Below are 7,065 nucleotides of genomic sequence, written 5' to 3' on the forward strand. Positions count from 1 at the left end.
CTTTCCTATCTGGATTCCCTTGATATCCTTTTCTTGCCTAATTGCTATAGCAAGTACTTCCAGTGCTATGTTGAAAAGGAGTGGTGAGAGAGGACAGCCTTGTCTTGTGCCAGAATTTAGAGGAAAGGCTTTCAGTTTTTCTCCATTGAGGATAATATTTGCCACTGGCTTGTGGTAGATGGCCTTCACTATATTGAGGAAGGTTCCCTCCATTCCCATCTTGCTGAGAGTTTTGATCAAGAATGGGTGTTGGACCTTATCAAATGCTTTCTCTGCATCTATTGATATGATCATGTGGTTTTTATTTTTCTTGTTATTGATGTTGTGTATTATGTTGATAGATTTATGGATGTTAAACCAGCCTTGCATTCCTGGGATGAAACCTACTTGATCGTAGTGGATGATCTTCTTAACTAGGCATTGAATCCTATTTGCCAGGATTTTGTTGAGGATCTTTGCATCTGCATTCATCAGTGATATTGGTCTGTAATTTTCTTTTTTGGTAGCGTCTCTGTCTGGTTTAGGTATCAAGGTGATGTTGGCTTCATAAAAGCTATTTGGAAGTGTTTCTGTTTGTTCAATTTCATGAAAGAGTCTTGCCAAGATTGGCAGTAGTTCCTCTTGGAAAGTTTGATAGAATTCATTAGTGAATCCATCTGGACCTGGGCTTTTGTTTTTCGGCAGACATTTGATTACTGTTTTAATTTCATCATTGGTGATGGGGGTGTTTAGATATGCTACATCCTCTTCCTTCAACCGTGGAAGATTATAAGAGTCCAAGAATTTATCCATTTCTTCCAGGTTCTCATTTTTAGTGGCGTAGAGTTTTTCAAAGTAGTTTCTGATTACCCTTTGAATCTCTGTCATATCAGTAGTGATCTCTCCTTTTTCATTCCTGATACGAGTTATCAAGTTTCTCTCTCTCTCTTTCTTTGTTAGGTTTGCCAGTGGTCTATCAATCTTGTTTATTTTTTCAAAGAACCAACTTCTGCTTTCGTTGATCTTTCGGATTGTTTTTTGAGTTTCCACTTCGTTGATTTCTGCTCTCAGCTTTGTTATTTCCTTCTGTCTTCCTATTCTTGGGTCCTTTTGTTGAGCATTTTCTAGTTCTATTAGCTGTGTCATTAAGCTACTCAGGTAAGCTCCTTCTTCATTCCTGATGTGTGCTTGCAAAGCTATAAATTTTCCTCTCAGTACTGCTTTTGCTGTGTCCCATAAGTTCTGAGAGTTTGTGTCTTTATTGTCATTTGTTTCCAGGAACCTTTTGATTTCCTCCTTGATTTCATCTCGGACCCACTGGTTATTGAGCATGAGGCTGTTTAACTTCCAGGTGTTAAAGTGTTTCTTCTGAGTCCCTTTGGAGTTCACAAATAATTTCAGAGCCTTGTGGTCAGCGAAGGTAGTCTGCAAAATTTCTATCCTCTTGATCTTATGGAGGTATGTTTTATGTGCCAGCATGTAGTCTATCCTGGAGAATGTCCCATGTACATTGGAGAAGAATGTGTATCCAGGTTTCTGGGGATGGAGTGTCCTATATATATCCACTAGGCCTCTTTCTTCCATTTCTCTCCTCAGGTCTAGTATATTCTTGTTGGGTTTCAGTCTGGTTGACCTGTCCAGTGTTGACAAAGCCGTGTTAAGGTCCCCCACAATTATTGTGTTGTTGTTGATATTATTTTTCAGATTTGTCAACAGTTGTATTAAATATTTTGCTGGCCCCTCATTCGGTGCATATATGTTTAGGAGAGTGAATTCTTCCTGCTCTACGTACCCCTTGATTAATATAAAATGTCCGTCTTTGTCCCTTACAACCTTCCTGAGTATAAAGTTTGCATTATCTGATATTAGTATGGCCACTCCAGCTTTTTTATGGGTGTTGTTTGCTTGGATAACTTTTCTCCAGCCTTTTATTTTGAGTCTATGTTTGTTCTGACTATTCAGGTGCGTTTCTTGTAGGCAGCAGAAGGTTGGATTGAGTTTTTTGATCCATTTAGCCACTCTGTGTCTCTTAACTGGTGCATTTAGTCCATTGACGTTGAGAGAAAGAATTGTCCTGGGATTTAACGCCATCTTTATTTCAAAATTTGGTGTGTCTTTTGGGTAGTCTTGTCTTAGATTAGGTCTTTCAGTTTTTCTCTTAAGACTGGTTTTGTGTCTGTGAAGTTTCTGAGCTGTTTTTTGTCTGTGAAACCATGTATTCTTCCATCAAACCGCAAAGTGAGTTTTGCTGGGTATAGTATTCTGGGTGAAGCATTCATTTCATTCAGTCTTGTCACAATATCCCACCACTGCTTTCTGGCATTGAGCGTTTCTGGTGACAGGTCTGCTGTAAATCTCAGGGAAGCTTGCTTGAACATGATTTCCCCTTTTGATCTTGCTGTTTTCAGAATTCTGTCTCTATCTGTGGGATTTGTCATTGTGACTAGGATGTGTCTTGGGGTGGTTTTTCTGGGGTCTCTTTCGGTTGGTACTCTTCGGGCATGCAGGATTTGATCACATATATTCTTTAGCTCTGGAAGTTTCTCTTTAATGATGTTCTTGACCATTGATTCTTCCTGGAAATTTTCTTCCTGGGTCTCTGGGACTCCAATGATTCTTAAGTTGTTTCTGTTGATCTTATCATAGACTTCTATTTTCGTCTGTTCCCATTCTTTGACTAATTTTTCCATTGTCTGCTCATTTGCTTTAAGTTTTTTGTCCAATCTCTCCTGCTGTATGGAATTGTTATGTATCTCATCTTCCACAGCACCAAGTCTATTTTCAGCTTCTGATACCCTGTCCCAGAGCTTATCCATTTTGTCATTCACTTCGTTTACTGACTTTTTCAGTCCTGTTAGTTGACATGTTATTTCAGTTTGGAGTTTTGTCATTTCTGCCTTCATATTTTCTTGGTTCTTATTAGTGTTCTGTTCAACTCGATCCATGGTTTCTTGGAGTCTGTTGAGCACCTTCCATATTGCTACTCTAAAGTCCTTATCTGAGAGGTTGATTAGTTGTTCAGTCATTATCTGGTCCTCAGAATTGTCATCTTCATTCTCTATGTCTGATGCTGGCCTGCGTTGTTTCCCCATTGTCACACTTGTATTGTGGGTTTTTCTACGTGTTGTAGTGGTATTCATTGTCTATATGATGTAGGCAGCACACTCCTCTGGCTCCTCCCTTTCTGGATGGGCTGACTTGCCTCTATGGGAGGGGAGTCCTCCGTGGATGAAGCCTCACACTGGGTCAAATCTTAGGCCCGAGCATGCAACAGAGAAGACAGTCCAGAGAGAAATGTTTGCTTCTGTGATATAGCGCTGTTCTTAGTGTGATTTTTCCTTCTTGTTGCAATGGAGTTCTTTCCTTAGAAAGAGTGCACGGCCGCGTAGCGAAGCGGAGCGGCCGTGCTCCTCTGAGCCTCTTTTTGCCCCACTCGCAAGAGTTTCACGCAAGAGGACAGTAGACAGACATAGACAGGTCACACTCACAGTCTTTCACAGCTGAGCCCCACTGGGCCGGTGTACTTTCGCGGATTTTCCCCGCCTGGTGTCACACACAGGGAGCCAGCTTTTGCCTCTTGAATAAATTCTTACAATAAAAAAAGGAAAAAAAGAATTTGTATTATATTGAAATTCATGCAATTGTACATAGGTCTTTGAAAAAATATATCTAAATTCTTTTCAGTTAAGCTTTCACAAGAATGTTCAAGATTTTGAGATGACAAAGTATCACATTTTTCATATAAGCTATAATTGACTATATTCTCCTTTTGTATAGTCTATCTGGTTATATTGGCTACTTTGGTTAGTTGCACAATAGATATATAGAGTGGAAATTCACAATTTATATTACTATCAACATTTTAAAGAAATTTTAAACATTTATAATAAATACAAAGTACATCTAATATGAAAAGTAATTCAACATAATTTACTGTTTTATCCTAAAAGAATAGAAGCTGAGTAGACTCTGGAATCAAATTGTTATAATTGAATCTATGCTCTATTTCTTTCTAACAAAATATGGTCTATTTTTTCCTAACAAAAATAAATTATTTAACCTCTTTGAGACACAGGTAACTTGTAATTTGGGATTATAAAGTAGCATTTACCACATTAGGCTGCTGTATGAAGTAACTGATATATACCATATAAAGCATTTAGCAGAAGCATTGTGAAAATAAGTAATTCATTAATTCCCAACTATAATAGTTATTACTAACATAAAATTAATAATGTTCTAGGCAGGCAAATTCCTATAGGTTCATAAGTGCTAACTTTCATCATCTATTCCCAAACATACATTTCACTCATTTCACTTAAATAATAGTCAGTAAACATTGCATCTTTTTTATTTTTTAGAAAACCAGTTGTTAAAATTACAGTCAAAACTGGTCTTGTAATGCTTCAAATGCATTTTTAATATAAATCCATTCTCACTACTTAGGTGTTTTTTCAGTCTTTTCATTGGTTTCAGTCAAAGATAGGCAATTTGTCTCAATTCTGATGAAAGATCTGATTATGAAGTCAGGCCTAGCAATGCAGTGCTCATGGACCACCAGGGTCATTCCTCACACTGTGGTTCTGAGTGGTGGGTCATATGGTGCTAAGGATTAAATTCAAGGTCAAAAACATGTAAAGTATATGTTCTAACACAGGAGTCCCCAAACTACTGTTGCAGGCTACATGCAGCCCACTAAGGACATTTATCTTGTTCCGGGTGTTTTTTGCCACCATTGTCTCCTGCTTAGGCACTGACTCATCCTGGGTCTTCAGTGAACGTGTGTGGGATGTGTGCCACACTCTTCAACTCCCCTCCTTTTCTTTGTCTCTAGTTTCCTCCTCTCAATCTCCATAAGGTGTCCTCAAAATGCACCCACCAAAAGCAGGCCCATAGTCCCATTGAAATACTGGAAAGTTTGTTGATTTAACTTGACTTACTCTTCATTTTAAATATTGTGTTTGTTCCTGTTTTGTTTTTTATTTATTTGAAAATAAGATATGTGCAGTGTGCATAGGAATTTGTTCATAGTTTTTTTAATCTATACTCTAGTCTTCCAATGAATGGTCTGAGGGACAGTGAACTAGTCCCCTATTTAAAAAGTTTGAGAACCCTGCTCTAGCACAATTTTGCTGGTCTTAAATCTTTTATTAACAATTATAACTAAGAAGTCAATTTTATAAATCTTATTTGATATTTCTTTTGAGTGGAGAACTCAAACTTTGTATTATAAAAATGCACAGAGGCATGTAATTTTCCACTATATGGATAAAACTGGAGGGTATTGTGCTGAGTGAAAATAATCAGAAGGGTAAAGAGAGCTACAGAATGATCTCTTTAAACTATGGGATATAAAGATGTACAGTTAAGGAATAACAAAGGCAACAAAATCTGTGAGCTGATTAACATAACTTCATGAGGAGAAACAGGCATTTTGGTGTGTGTATGTGGTGAGGAGGGAGTGTTGGATGTTGTAAACATAAAACCATGACACTGGTAACATTTTAAATTATGGTATAACTAAAATAATTTTAATTGGCATATAATAAAAAAAAAACCTACAGCTGTTTCAATACTTTTTTTTTTTTTTTGGTTTTTGGGCCACACCCGGCAATGCTCAGGGGTCACTCCTTGCTGTCTGCTCAGAAATAGCTCCTGGCAGGCACGGGGGACCATATGGGACACCGGGATTCGAACCAACCACCTTTGGTTCTGTATCGGCTGCTCACAATGCAAATGCCGCTGTGCTATCTCTCTGGGCCCTGTTTCAAAACTTTTAAGTTATCTTTCAAAAATAATTCTGCAAGAGGATAGGTTTAGTTTAAGAGGAAAGACTGCTTGCATTATTATGGCAGCAGGTAAATATTGCTTGCTATGAATAATCATTGACAACTGAATAATAGCATAATTTTCAAAGTACCTTCAATAGATACTGTTATCTTATGGTTTTATTTAACTTTCCTGTGATATTTCAAACATCAACTATATTCAAGGAACTATGCTGGTATGGAAAATGATTCCTCGACATTGCAAATAGACTTTTCACAGTATGACTAGTGAAGGCCTCTTCTAAAAAATATTAACTTAGTATAAGGAAGTATGGACTATCAATACTCTGTCAGACTCAGGATATCTATTATCATTATTTAAGGAAGTAAACAGTTCCCAATGTTTTAATTAAAGCAGATTATTTTAAAGGACATAAAACAGTCAAGGTCATAAAACTTTACTTGCCTGAGTCATTTTCTTTTTCTTGAAATTACTAACATTATTTTTCAAATTTATTACAGAACATATTTTCCTACTTAAGAAATCCATATATTTAATTTTTGTGGCATGGTGCAGAAGCCATGTAGTACTAGGACTCAAAAACAGCACTTCATATGCAAGGCATGTCCTCTACCTCTTAATCCACTTATTCTTACATAAAATTATGCTTGTTATTCCTATAGATGTGTTCTCATTGTAATTTTATTGATTAGAAATTTACTATTATGTAACAGACCCTATTAGTATTAGAGTCTCTCTAAATTTTTTCAAGGAATTTGGTTTATAATGGGAGAAAGAAACATACTACATTGTATTTATGATAGAATAGAATAGATGTTATAGCAGAGGAAGATTCAGGTTTTGCTATAACCCAGAAAAGATTATGTCAAACATAAATTCAAAGACTATGGAAGATAATTAGGAATAATGTCCAAAAGCTGATTTTTGAAAGAGATAAAATTCACGTTATTCTTACAGGTCTATTGTTTACTGTAAAACTTTCTCTATATGGTAGCCATTTTTTCATTTATGTCCCCATAGCATGAGAGAAGGCTATTGTACCTTGAGATGTTCTGTAAACCAGTTGTGCTGGGAATTGACAAGGATCAGGAACATGCTAGACATGTCCCTTACCCACTCTACTATTTCCTGGTCCTCATTTCTTCTCTTGTTTTGAGAAGTCTTTGTTTTGCTTTTCATAGAGTTTGAACCAGAAAACATTCCCAACAACAGTTCAAAAAGGTTTATTTTTCACCACATCCCTGCAAACACTGATTGTTTCAAATATTTTTAAGTACCTCTCATTTTCTGGTTTGA

Source organism: Suncus etruscus, chromosome 12 (assembly GCF_024139225.1).
Source record: "Suncus etruscus isolate mSunEtr1 chromosome 12, mSunEtr1.pri.cur, whole genome shotgun sequence".
Lineage (NCBI taxonomy): Eukaryota > Metazoa > Chordata > Mammalia > Eulipotyphla > Soricidae > Suncus > Suncus etruscus.